The sequence below is a fragment of the Malurus melanocephalus genome, unplaced genomic scaffold (genome assembly GCF_030028575.1).
Source record: "Malurus melanocephalus ecotype Western Australia unplaced genomic scaffold, MMel_1.1 scaffold_347, whole genome shotgun sequence".
Classification (NCBI taxonomy): domain Eukaryota; kingdom Metazoa; phylum Chordata; class Aves; order Passeriformes; family Maluridae; genus Malurus; species Malurus melanocephalus.
The window spans coordinates 408,332-421,932 of NW_026623579.1; positions in this window are offsets into that span (position 1 = coordinate 408,332).

Consider the following 13,601-nt stretch of genomic DNA (forward strand, 5'->3'; position numbering starts at 1 on the left):
TTGTTTCTTGCTGGTGTGTCGAGGAAAGGCTGCATCGGCCATAAAACAAAAGGATGGGTTCCAGTAGGGCTTTTCCTTAATCCTCTCTTCTCCTCTCGCTCTCACCCTGCTTTCAGCAGATTTTCAATACCATTAGCTTCTCTGAGTGTTTGCATTTTTTTTGTTCTTGTTTGGAAAGGGAGGAGCTGTCAGACACCACCAAAACTATAACGGGTTCAAACCACAGAAATCTGAAATGCTGCAAAAGCATCAATGAAATCCTAAAAGAAGGTGGAGAACCCAGGGAAGAGCAAAATGGGCAAAGAGAGGACACCTGCTTACTCCATCCTCTCACAGACAGAATTCCTTCTTGCTACCACAGCTTTGGACTCAGTATTTTATCCATTTATTTTAAGCAGTTTGCTGAAATAACTTGTAAAGGTCCCCTTTGCCTCCCTGGTGGGAAAACACATTCTCCATAGAGGAGCCCTCTGTGCTCCATGGCTGCCAGAAAAATTAGAAGAAATTTATGAGCTACACCTCCACAATATTTTCCTTCCTTTTCACTCAATAATTCCATAAAAAGCATCATATAAAGCTTTAGATGCAAGTGTTTTACCAGTTTCTCCAGGTTAGGCATTTAACTCTATTGTTCTTTTAGTGAGATTGCACAGACAGGACATTTAAAAGAAAGGAATTTGAGAAATATTTCGATTCCACCATCACTAAAAATGAAATACACTTGAATAACATCTTCTTTTAAAGAGCAGAGATGCTTCTGCACAGGTTAAATGTCAGATTAAAGCCTACATGGACTTCTTGAGTGGCATGTGAGCAGAAATCAGACAAGACCCAGACACCACCAAGCAGACTCTGCACTTATTCTGGGGCGGCATCTGAGTGCCTCATGGTTTTGCCTCATTTTTTTTTTTTTTTTTTCCATTTGATTTATAAAAAGAGAGCAGTGAAGTTGGGCTGGGATACATCAGAAAATTACCCTGGACTTTGAGGTCTCACTGGTTGGCTCTCCAGGGCTTATCTGAACTAAGTGCACGTTGGGTTTGCTCAGTGGAASCTCCTCCTAAATGCAGTTTCTTACCCAGTTCCTGGTGTGTCCATACTGCTGTGAATAAGAGATACCTTCTGGTTCACTGAAGATACAAGTTTGCCTGAAAAGTTACTCAGTCAACATCTTCAATGTTTTCTTTCTGTTTTAAAGTGAACTAGAGGACTTTTTTTGGATTTTGTTATGTCAGAACCACCGAACTCACCTGCAGCGGCTTTTTTTTTGAAATCTGAGATCCCAAACGTTGCTTTGCTCAGAGATCAGCCCTTGAGTATTCTGAAAAAGACTTAATAAAAGCAAAATTTCATCCAGCACGGACAAAAAGTGAAATCAGATTCACAAATCCAAACCAGAAAAGTGAGCCTACTGCCTTTCTTATTCGAGTCGTAACAAATACCAATCTCTGTATATTCCATCTCCTTAAAAAGGGGTTTACAGCACCATTCCTTGTCACACAAGTGGTGGTGGGCAGTGGGAACACAGAGATCAGCCTGCCTTTCCTGTTTTGGATCCTCAGCTATCCCAGATCACCAGCTGCTGTCAGGTACCTGCCCTTAGCATCTCTCACTGAGTTACCTGTGAAAAACAAAGGTGCAAAGCTTTAACATTTTGTGAAGAGACATCTTATGGCTGTCCCTATCAAAACTGATCAGGAATTTTAACCTGCACTGCTTTTATCACTTTACACAGCTGAGCCATTTGTTTTCCTGAACTGCCCTGACCATCTCTTTGGGCAAGACAAGGTGATCTAAAGCTTTCAACTAACAACAGACAATGCAGAGAATGAAAGAGCACCAGCATGGACCATTTCAGAGAAAATCCATGAATGCAGACTTAAAATATCCTTGGAAAGGGGGGGAAATAAGTTAGTACACAATTGCAATTACTCAGGGAACTCAGCACTTAAGGAAATACTGATAATGATAAAAAATTCAAACCATTGGGAACTCCAGGAAAAAAACAAAAAAATAAAACCACCTAAATTCTTAAAAGAGTAAGGATCCCAGCTGATGCAGCCTGAGACATCAGTTAGCTCCCCCTTTGACCTGTGTTTAATTAGCAGATGGGCACATCCTGAACTCTGAGACCTCTCCTGCACCCCAATTTTGGGGCACTCCCCTTCTGCTGCCATGGGTTTTGGTGGCAGCAGCACAAGCTGCTGACAGCCCCTGTACCTGCAAGCTGAGCCCGGGCCGTGCCATGCACAAGTCAGATGTGCATCTTACCAGCCTGTTACTGCCAGCAAAACCCTGTAATGCAGCAGCTTGGCAAGGGAATAGTTTCCCTTTTATCTCTTATTAAAGGGGATCAGGTGTTTGCCCATGAGAACTGCACTCTAAGCTACATGATTTTTTTTTTTTTTTCCTCTGGAATATGCCCATAAACTAGATATGTGTCTGTTTAAATAAGCATAAAATTACGAGTATCCTGCAGCAAAAATGAGACAGCAGCGTTCAGGAGTGATGCGGATAAAAAAGCTCGTTCTTTTCCCCTTCCATGACTTTGGTGGTGAACTTTGAGCCTATGGAGAATTTTCAAGGACGCAGAAGAAGGGTCCCTACAGCTGACAAAGCCTTTTTAGAATAAGCTTTTCAACGTGTTTGATTGAGAAGCAGCAGTATAAAAGCTGTGGTCTGTATTTATGTGCACATATAATCCTGGCAGCTCGCTGTGCTAAGGAGCAGCATCTCCCTCAGGTTTGCCACGCACCCTCCACTTTTCCAGACAACAGAGAGGACTTCACTGTTCTCTGAGTTGAGACCAAAGAGCTTTATTAGTTGCACTGACTGCAGGATTGTCGTGCTCTTGAGCCTCCTTGTTTTAAAGCCTTTCATTTCCCAAGACAGCTGCAAGGCGCCCCTTCAAGGATTTTGCTTTTTTTGATTTATACTTATACACCCTCAAATCTCAGTCGAGACATCTCAGCCTCATTCCATTCCTGACCTCACACTATCAAACTGGGCTGACCCTCCATCTCTCAGGACTGGGCTGGATTCCAGCCCAGGTGATGGAAGTGCTGGGGCAGAGCTGCCCATCAGATCCAGCCCATCAGTGGGATCCCAGAGCTGTGCTGGCCACGCCAGCCCGCTCAACTCTGCACCCTGTCAACTCCTGACTCCTGCCTTGTTTGCAGCCAAGGGCTTGGGCTGGGTTCACTTTGTTTTTCTGAGAAAATCCTGACCATGCTGAGCGTGGCGGTGATGCAGATGGCATGGAAGTGGATGACACGGGGCTGGGAACTGCAGACAATGCTGTGAATTGTCTTTTTTTTATTTTTTTAAATAAAAAACAGCAATTTCAGCTAGGAGTGAGCTTGTTGGCAGTGAGCTGGAGTTCCTGAGAGCCCAGGCACCTGCTTCTGGTCATTGTTCTCCCTCTACCACACCTGTAGGCGTGAGGATATCCAGGTATTCCATGAGCCAAGAAGATCCAGCCTGCAGCAAGGCAACACCCAGGGGTTGACACTTTTGTGTCACAAATCCGTAAGTGAAACACACCCAAATGAAATAAATGACTTCTCGTTACATCGTCATGCTTCTTTTTAACTTTAAAAGAAAGGGTAAAAAAAAAAAAAAGAGAGATGCTTTACTGGAATAGCCTTACTGTCAGAATCAGACTGGAAAAATGCAGCTGCACAAACCTCTTGCTGAAAATCCTTTCACTGCCAGAAAGCCCCGGTTCTTCACAATATATTTTTCTTAAATTAATACCTTTAAAAAAAAATCAGTAGAAGTAAGAGAAAAGCAGTCCTTATTCAGGAGAAACTGAGGCAATTTGAGCCAGTATAGGCTGGATTAGCTTCCAGCATGGAAGCCATTTAAATAAACCTCTAAACAGTCCTTAGTACTTGCTTAAATAATAAAGGGGAGAAAAAAAATAGAGGTTTTAAAGCTGGAGGTCTATAAAATCTCTTTTCCTGTCCTATTCAAGAGCCACCCTTAGCTGCTGCTGATGAGAGCAAAATTGGGAGCAAATAATACTACCATCCTGCTTCCTCAATAATGCCTTTAAAACATATAAGTGCCAGTTGAATTAGCCTATTTATAAGACTTCTTTTTTCCCCCTGACTGTAAACTCCTAATGACTCTCCGTTACACAATGCAATTCAATATGACTCAAGCTTCCAGGGGTCTTGATCCCCTCTAGATAGTGTACCACAAAAGTGATTTATAAACTACAGTCTGAGAAAGTCACAGAGACTGAAGTGATTTGAGAAAATAGTTCAGGCTTGTAAGTGAATACAAGTGCTATGAATTCCAATGACAGAATAATACCCCCTCCCCAAATCTTTTTTTAGCTCATTTCATACAACAGAGAGAAAGGTAGTATTGAAGGAAAGAGAGGAAAGGAATAAAAAGCCCAAAGGGGATAAGAAAATTGAGAGCTGTGTGGTGAGGGCTAATCAGGCACACACGAAAGTAAGATTTTTTTTTTTTTTTTTTTTTTTTTAGCATGAAAAAGTGTAATGAGAGCCTGTTTGCATTGCAGATCATATCTCTGAAACCAAGCAATTTTGAATGGAGCACTCTGGCTGGAGGAGGCAGGGAAAGAGCTAATAAAAGCAGAGACCACTGATAAGCTGAACTCGGATATCAGGTGTATCACTGCAGGAGAAAAATACATATTTTTCATCCTTCCTTCCCCCCAAACAAGCAGACAGCAAACCTGGGTTCTTGTATTTTTTTTTTCTTGGGAAGGACTCCATATCTCAAAAGTTATTTTGTATTGAACAGGGGGGAAAAAACCAGCAAGAATCCCAAAGCACGCCGTTCCTTCTCACAACACAGATTTTCCTATCCGAATTTCAAAAGGGGCTGTTATTTTGGAGTCTGTTCCCTTCCCCCTCCCCTTATCGCCTTTCCCTGTCTTTCATATTGAGGCGTTTGGTCTAAAGACAACCAGGGAGCTAAATATATATTAATTAGAACTCTTGAGGCTGCCATCAATGAGATACAATTATCCCAAAATGTTGCTATTACAGGCTCTGATAGCTTCATTTAAATTCCTGAATAAAACATGAAATATCTTTAATGAGAAATGAATATAGTTGTCAGGAGGGAGTAGTTGTGATATTGTTACTAGTTGAGATATAGAAGATGAAGACATAATATGAATACCTCCGACTTYATATAAAAATGATGGCTGTTAGCAAAAGACAGATACTCCTTCAGAGACTTCATTTGGGCTGCATATCCAAAAAACCACAGAAAATAGCAACACATCTCTTGCAAGGAAACTCTGCTATCCAACAGGCAGCTGGGACTGCTGTCGTGCTGCAAGCCGTGCCTGCTGCAAGGTGTAACGCTGGTCTAAAATATTCCTTATCRTTGAGGGGAATGTAAACAAATCATGTGAAGCCCAGTGAAATATTCCTTTTGTCTTTTTACTCATTTGCTGACCGGGGGGGTTCAGTGTGGGAAACACCCACGCCCAACCGTATGCTCCCTTGTATTTCTTATTTTTTTAAAAAATTATTATTATTTTTAAGACAAATGCCARCGAGGGAGCAGAGACACGGTTCTCTCCCTTTCAAGGCAACTGAAAGGCACAAGGCCAGGCTAGCAAAGAGCAGCTCTTTAAATCACACTGTCAGGGAGAGAGGAGCTGCAGCACCTCTTCATTCCTCCACAGCTGCTTGATGGACTGCACCAATCGTACTAAAAATTCACCCCAGAGCTGCAGCRGAGGTTTCCTCACCTGCTGTTCTTTTACTGCATTTAATGACTCTTTCCTCCTTCCCATGYTCGTGTATTTGTCCCTTTTTTCCTTTGAAGTGAGATCTCCTATGCATTTTAGACTTTTCATGCAGGTTAATTTCTGAAACAGCCCTGACTCCAGCACAGCCCTGGAATCCCTCACTTTCCTGGTTCTGCCAGGTGACAAAGCTCTCCCACTCTGGCATCACTCCTGGAAAACAGTGGATTCTGGGGTGGAGCACAGCAGCCATTTAACAGCATGTACCATCACTTACGCTTCAGTGTAGGTCGCAGAGTGGAGATGATTACCATACTAATTGAAAGGGCATGGGAAACATTAAGGAAGCAGAACATAATTATCCAAACTGGAAATTGCCAGGTCGTTCCCATTCTTGAAGGATCCTCTAGTGACCACAGAGAATGGTCAGGACCTCAATTTGAAGTCTCAGCACAAGTTTGCATCAAGCTTTTTTGCATTAAACCAATTAATATGCATGTCCTGACTATTATTTTTGAGACACTTGTTGTGTAGTGTCTCCATTTCTTCTCCAAGCATTGGTGTTGCCTGTATTCTCTAGGCACAGAAACAGAAAATTATCTCAGGGATACAATTCAATTTCTCTTAATCAACACCTCCTTGCTTCATCGGGTAGAGCATGTTTAATCCGTTCAGAGTTAGTTGTCAAGGAACACGGACTCTAATTAATATTTTCATGAAGATGTTTATATGTGGCASTAAAATAAATTAAACAAAGAAAGTGAAGAGGAGGTCCTAAGTGCCTCTGTCAGAGTGGACCAGAAGGGAGACCTCCATGGATTCTGTTTCTCTTCCACTCAAGACCTTACAAGAATTAAAGGAAATTMATTTATCTGATATCTCTTTTATTTTTGGCAGCCCTCAGGGTTTGTCTGAGTGTGCTGCAGTTATGGCAATGAATTGATGTGCCTCAAAACCTGCCCCTCCAAAAATGGATCAACGCTTTCTGGCAGATTCCTGGGATGAGAGGAAGAGCTGCCCAACATATTGCAAAGCTTATCCCGTCCTTACACTCACCATATTTGTGGTCTTGAAGGCTTGCAAGCTGAAATACSTGTATTCACACCCCACAATATGAAAATTGATTCAACCCTCCAAAACTGGCCACAAAATACTTTGGAAGTAGAGACAGCAGTCTCAGGATCAAGAGCACAACACCACCTCAACTGCAATACAGCCAAGAGTAAAACACAAATACCTGAATGCCAGCCTGAATATTTATGCCACATTCACACGTGTTAGATTTATACGAATAATAACCGTTCCTGGGATCAAAAGCCAGCTTTAAGGTGAAATATTACAACCCAAAAGCAAATAGGTTGTACTAACAAGCRAGTCCTTTTCCTTCATAGCAAATTTGGGATCCTCTTGAGATGGCCAAACTTGCTGAAGCAAACACTCACCCCTGACTGCATAAGTCATCCTTAAGGAACAGAAWTAAGGACCTCGGAGCCTGACATTGTGAACATCAAGAGCAATTTACAGCCCCTAGAATCAATGGAACCGGAGCGATATCCAATTACACTCATTTTATTTATGTAGTTTATTTCCTCCAAAAATTAATTTTATGTTCCAAAAAATTGCTGGATTAATAGCCCTCGCAACTGAGCCCATCCATCAACACAAAATACACAGGGCAAACAGTGACTCTGCAGATTTTACCGTTTGTTTTAAAGCAGGACTCGACAAGAGCACGTTTGGAGAGTGACACAAACCTCCAGAGACCCGTTCGATATTTTTACCCTTTTCTGAGATGACATCTGTGGTGTCAGGCAGCCATGACCAGCTGCAGTGGTGTTATTTTTGATGGGAAAAGGCATTTTTTCCAGGTGGCAGCTGACAGCAATGACTTTTTGACTGGCCCCTTCCAGTTGCTCAAATCTTACACTGTGGTGAAACGGCAAAAAAAGGAAGAAAAAAATTAGCATTACCCAAAAGATGGATGTTTACTTCAAAATCATGAGTTTTTTTTCCTCCCTTTACTAGATTTAACCCAAACTCTCCATTTTTTCCTGATCCCAGCACTCCTGAGTTTAGCCCCTGGCATCTTTTGGCTATATTCCTGCTCCACCCTGGGCAAGGCAGGAAAGTTTTCTGGGAGAAAACTTCAACCATGAAGAAAAGAAAGAAAAGAGGAACCAGGTTKTGGCACTGTCACCTCGAAGGTGGTGACAGCTATAAAAGCTAAGATGCATTAGTTGTATGCACAGCAACAATTCTGAGAGTTCACCATTGGGTGTGATGACAATAATTAGTGTATTTGTACCAAAATCTTGGTTTCTATSTCCTCCAAACTCCAACTACCCCCTCTCCTTCCACTTCCACTTCAACCTCCCCCAGATTYACCCCTTGTCCCTGGGGCTCACTGTCTAGCAGCCAGCGAGTSCTCAGATAAGACCCCCACCTTTGGCCTCATCTCAGCGAGGTGTTGTTTTTCTCCTTTTTTCTTCCATTGTTCTCTTAATTCTTAAAATAAAATCCCTTCTGGCTGAAGGTACCTGTTTGTTCCTATATCCTGAGAAGCCCAACAACAAAACACTTGGAATTACTTATTGTTATGGCTTGGGGACAAGATTACATCTCTAAGTTTATAAAGCAGCGGCTACATTTGCCACTAAATACAAATGATTTTAATAATCAGCATTATATTTGCTTCCTTCAGCAGGGTGCCTTGTCATTACTTTAACGATAATAATGCTCGCTTTTCATTTGCTAAGTGTTATTATGATTATTATTCAGAAGCTTTACTATAATTAACTAACTGAGCCTCACAACACCCCTGTGAGTCAGGTAAAGAATTATGACTCCTCGCTTTTTCACCTGGAATTGCGGCAACGGGGAAGCTGAGGATCGGAACACGGAGGAGGTTTGGATTAAAACAGGAGTTCTCACCCCAAAATCCCATACACAACCCACACCTCAGATCCCCTGCCTGCAGTTCACCATCCAGAGCTGCTGTCAGCTCATATTCTCCGAGATGACATTTTGGGGAGGCAGGAAAAGAAGAGGGAGAAGGAAGAAGAGCYGTGGCAATCCCTAACAACGCTGAGRCGCTTTGCTCTCTGCAGCTTAACAACCTCCTCCTGCTGCTGGCTGGTGTCAGTTCCCAAAGCCAGAGCTCTCGTGTTCAGTGTGTGCATTACACACATCTGTATCCATCCAGGCGACAGCTTCTGTCTGTAATAGCCACCTGTGAGACCAGGGGAGGGGCATTAAAAATTAAAGAACTGCAGAGTAGATTGGAAGCCAATCTTGGGTTTTATAGACAGGGAAGCGTTTGACAGGTGGTCTCTGCAAAAGAAGTGGCCTCAGAGACACATTTCTCTTGATTTTATTTTTTAATTAACTTTTATTCTCAGTGTTATCATGTCCTCCCCGCACGCACACGCTTCCTTCCCTCCTCTTTTTCAGCCTGGAATGCTGATTAACTCACCAGACTCTCACCACAGTGCAATTACAGGTACCTTCAGTGCTGAAATCCAGCAGGAATGTTTTAAATATCTTTCCCTCTATCTGCACCCTAACGCTATCCATCCACCCAACAAACCCAAAGACCCTGACAACCACACATGGTCAAACTGCAGTGCTTATCATCAAATTAAGGCAAGTGGMTTATCCAGTAACTCTGTGCAGTGAGTGTCCAGCAAAGCCTGTAATTACAGGGCTGCTYGCTGATGAGCAATCCAAGCCCCAGGTCAAGCATGTGCCTGTTAAGCTCTTCCACATGTGCTATTCAGACCCTTCCTGTTTGGGTTTCAAGGACTGGTTTTGCACCTCTCGCCCCACATAAAACCAGATGACCTCAGAGGGAGCAGGAGATGACCCCAGGGTGACCAGGAGGGCCACGTCCATCACTTTCTGCAGCGGACACTTCGCCTCCTGCCATAAAAAAAACCCTTCCTCACCTTCCCTCCCGCTCGCCCCTCGCATTCCTGCTTTCAAGTTAATTGGAATAACACATCTGCAGCCAAACAACAGGGCCCAGTGCATCCCCTCCAGGCCCCCCCTGCCCTTCCCAGCCCCCAATCCCGCTTTGCTTCACTGATCCCTCCAAACCCACCGCATTTAGACAGGAGCACTTAACCTTCTACGGAATATCTTTATGCTCCATTTTCCTTTCCATTAGGAAGGAGATGAAAGCAAGCAGAGGATGCTTTTGTACAGCTGCTGCTGCTGCCAGCAGATGTGCTCTCCCAGGCCTATATATGTTTTAAGCACAGGCTTGGATACTTTGGGGTGTGAAGGGGTTTTGGTGTGGAAGGGATGTTTGGAGGAAGCTTTAACAATGCTGAGTTTAAGCCAAATGCAATGATTTACACCCAAACCAGAGTAATTTGTATTTGTGTCATCCTCCACGTTCTTACCAGAGACTCTGCTAACCAAAACTGCTGCACTTGCAGCAGTTTGAGTTTGACTTTCCAATTTCTCTCTAAGCATACAAAGTCAAGACTCAAATTGAGCCTTACCATAGGCCTTCATCACCTGAGGAAAAGATCTGTTATGAGCCTGCTGAGCTTTACTGTGGTACTCACTTCTTAACTTCCAAACTGAAAATCACTTCTGGGATTTTCTTCGTAAAAATTAATTCATGGCAATAATGGGAAAACACATACAAATAMACATATGTTGCAAGCCACTTTCTAAATAATTTTTARGAAGATAAAAACAAGTATTAGGARATTCTGCACTGAGGGCAGAATATCCTGCCCAAGCGACTGATGAGCACCATGTTCTGTCCACATTCCTAAAAGACTGCACTGCATCCTGCTGGGAGCCAGCTCTGACACAAAGCTTGGGAAGCTCCAAGTGCAGGAAAACTGGCTCTAATAAAACTGGTGTCCTCCCAGGAGGCTGTGCACCCACCAAAGATGCACATCTGGAGTAGCAACTGAGTATAAATACAGTCTAGAGGGAAGTGATGAGCCTTTTCTGCATCTGAACTGCTGGATGTATTTATGTAGGAAGATCCTGTTTGGAAGCTGTTCATTCCCTTGCCTACTCTTGCTTTAAAGCATGSCTGGTCCTGACCTCTCCTTCCATCTCAGGCTGGAGGAAGGAGGGGCTGGGGATGGCTCAGGATCTAAATTTCCCCAGTTCAGCCCTTTGCTGTGCACAGTCTTTGTGTGCATCTTCCCATCTCCATTTCCCATCTCCAAATTCAGTGTTATTGCAAATGCAAACGCTGCTGGGGCAGGGAGGAACTGAGAGGATCTGAGTCACCAGAGCAGCAGCAGATATCACCACTGAAGCTGCAGCCTGCCCAGGCTGTGGGAAGGGCATGTTCTGGTGATATATTTCAGGCAGAAGCTGTCCTGCAGCAGGGATTGAGGGGACTGCAGCAAGGGCAGAGACCCCTCAAAAACCCACTTTGGTGCCTTGCCCAGWTTCAACAACAGCCATCACTCTTCCCTCCTTAGTGCCATCAGGACCAAATCAAAGCTCCATGAATCTCTGTCATTCTGTCCCTTCCCTTATTGCACCAGAGGCTCAGAGAGCCTGGCTCTGCCTTGCCAGTCTCATTGTATTAGCTTGATAAACCATCCGTTTACCTATAATTCAACAGACTGTAAAAATCCTCGTGGCYATTGCACAATAAGGAAAATAAATAATAATATGCCTTAACAAGCATCAGTCGAAATAACCAGGATTTGATGGGCCCGGCGATAAACAGCAGATTTACTTTCCCGGGAATGCAGACAAACTAATCAGATTTAGTTGGCAGCTATGAAAACACAACTGATGGGAGGCTCAGCGCAATCCCCTCCGTCCCTGCGAGCGCACAGGGGCATGAAAGGCACGGGCATTAAAAAGATATCGTCTCCTCGTGTCCCTGCTCTGGATGCAATGCCCTGGCACGCTGACAGCTGCCTGGCAGCTTTCCATCCCTGGGAAGGGGGATCGTGGTCCACACAGCCCAGACAGCAGTTTAACCCCGGGGTCAGAGGCCAGTCAGGCGTTATCTACCGACCSGGCGCATTTCCTCCGCATCTGTGGCTTCCCGAAAAAGACACTGACGGGAGGATAAAAGCTAATGGGAGCTCCTCTGGTATTTAGAAATTTAAAGGCCTACATTCATTTTTAATGACCTTGGAAACTTGCTTTTTTAAAAAAAAAAAAAAATTAAATAAATACCTAAACAAAAACAAACAGTCAAAAGCAATTTATGTTTTGTGCRAGGAAGAAAATTACTCACAGCCTGCCTTCCCTACCTGGTTTTTTTTGAGGATTTCTAGCTGCTGGACAAGAGGAGAATTGCTGGGTGCTTTGTTAACTAAAATGTAATTTTCAGGACATCGTTCTGACTATGAGATGAGTTGTACAGCCGTGCCTTGCATGTACGCCATTAAGATTTTATTGCAAAGATGAAAATAATTCCCACCTTAGCAAGGTAAAACCATCATTATTTCCTCCCTGTTCTTCTGCACGGGTAGAGTTTGATGGACCCTTGTCAGCCTGCATCAGGCAGTTTTTGAGCTAAGCACTGATCTGGTGCATCCCTGCGATGTTTTAAAGCCCCTCTYGTTTTCCAGATGTCCTGGAGGTGCCAATGCTGAATAAATTGGAGCTTCCCCGAAATCTGATCTCATTTATGGTGCCTGCAAGAGCAGCAGGGAGCTGCTCCAACACCTCTGTGCCAGGCAGGCAGAAGGGGTCCTGGATTGTGTCGCATCTGCCAGAGCCAGGATGGAGAGGGCAGAGATGTCCTCAGAGCCCTCCTGYTCTGCAGTGGGTGTCCCAGGCACCCAGTGAGCTCCCTGATGSTGCCACAAACCACAGGGACAAGGTCTGTCACAAGAGATAAAATAAAACCCTTTGCCATTACCCAGGTAGAGTTGAGCTCCTTTTGTGGATCATGCTACAGCATTATTTCTAGAGTACAGTTGTGGATGGAGCCAAGATGACTGTCTCTAGTGGATGATGCTCCAATGTTTATAGGTGTACTTAAATTTAATCTTTTTTTCTTTTGTTATCTTTTGAGATTATGGAATCCAAATGCTACCTGTTTGGGCTCTATTAATGGAGCAAACAGTTTTCCCCATGTGCTCTGCTGATTGTGGTACAGACCTCACCACAAAAACAGTGACCAAAGACAAGTCATAGGGGCGTTTTTGCCAGTTCTTATGAGTCACTGATATTCACTGCCTCCTTCCCACCCATATCACAAAGCCATCTCTACGATTAATATCTTTACTGGCATCCTCTGTGGAGTGGTAGCCAACACCAACACAGCCTCTGCATTTTAAAGRTGACAGAGATGGATGAGGTCATTTTCCCATCCCTCATGTCATTTCCCTTCCCKGCTACAAGGGTGCTCCTTAGGAGAATATCCTAATGGAAGGTTTGTCTAGACTGGCCTTTAATTGACTCCAGCAGCAGGACTTCCTCCATTTCTCCAGGGAGATCATTGCACTGCCCSCAGACCTCACTGCCGGGAAATGCTTCCTGATATTCACCCTACAACTTCTTCCCCAGCGTTATCCCTGGAGCTGTGCCCAGATAATCTCATGTGCAACCTGAGCTCGAGATCCCTCCCATCTCACCACGGTGCTCACACATGGACCACGCTTCCAACAGGCCTGGAAACTTCTGCTTGCCAATTTTTTRCCTTTCAAAGCCATAGATCGACACAATTATTTTAATTTTCTCCCTTGACTGCACATTAATTTAATTAATGTATAGAAAGGGGTTTTGATAGAGGTGGCAGAAGAAATACCACCTTTTGGGTGGCCATTAAATGCAATCACATGTTTCTAATTTACCACAGGGACAAAAAGGTGCTGACACATCTCCTTCAACAAATTCCAAATTCAGAATGAAGAAG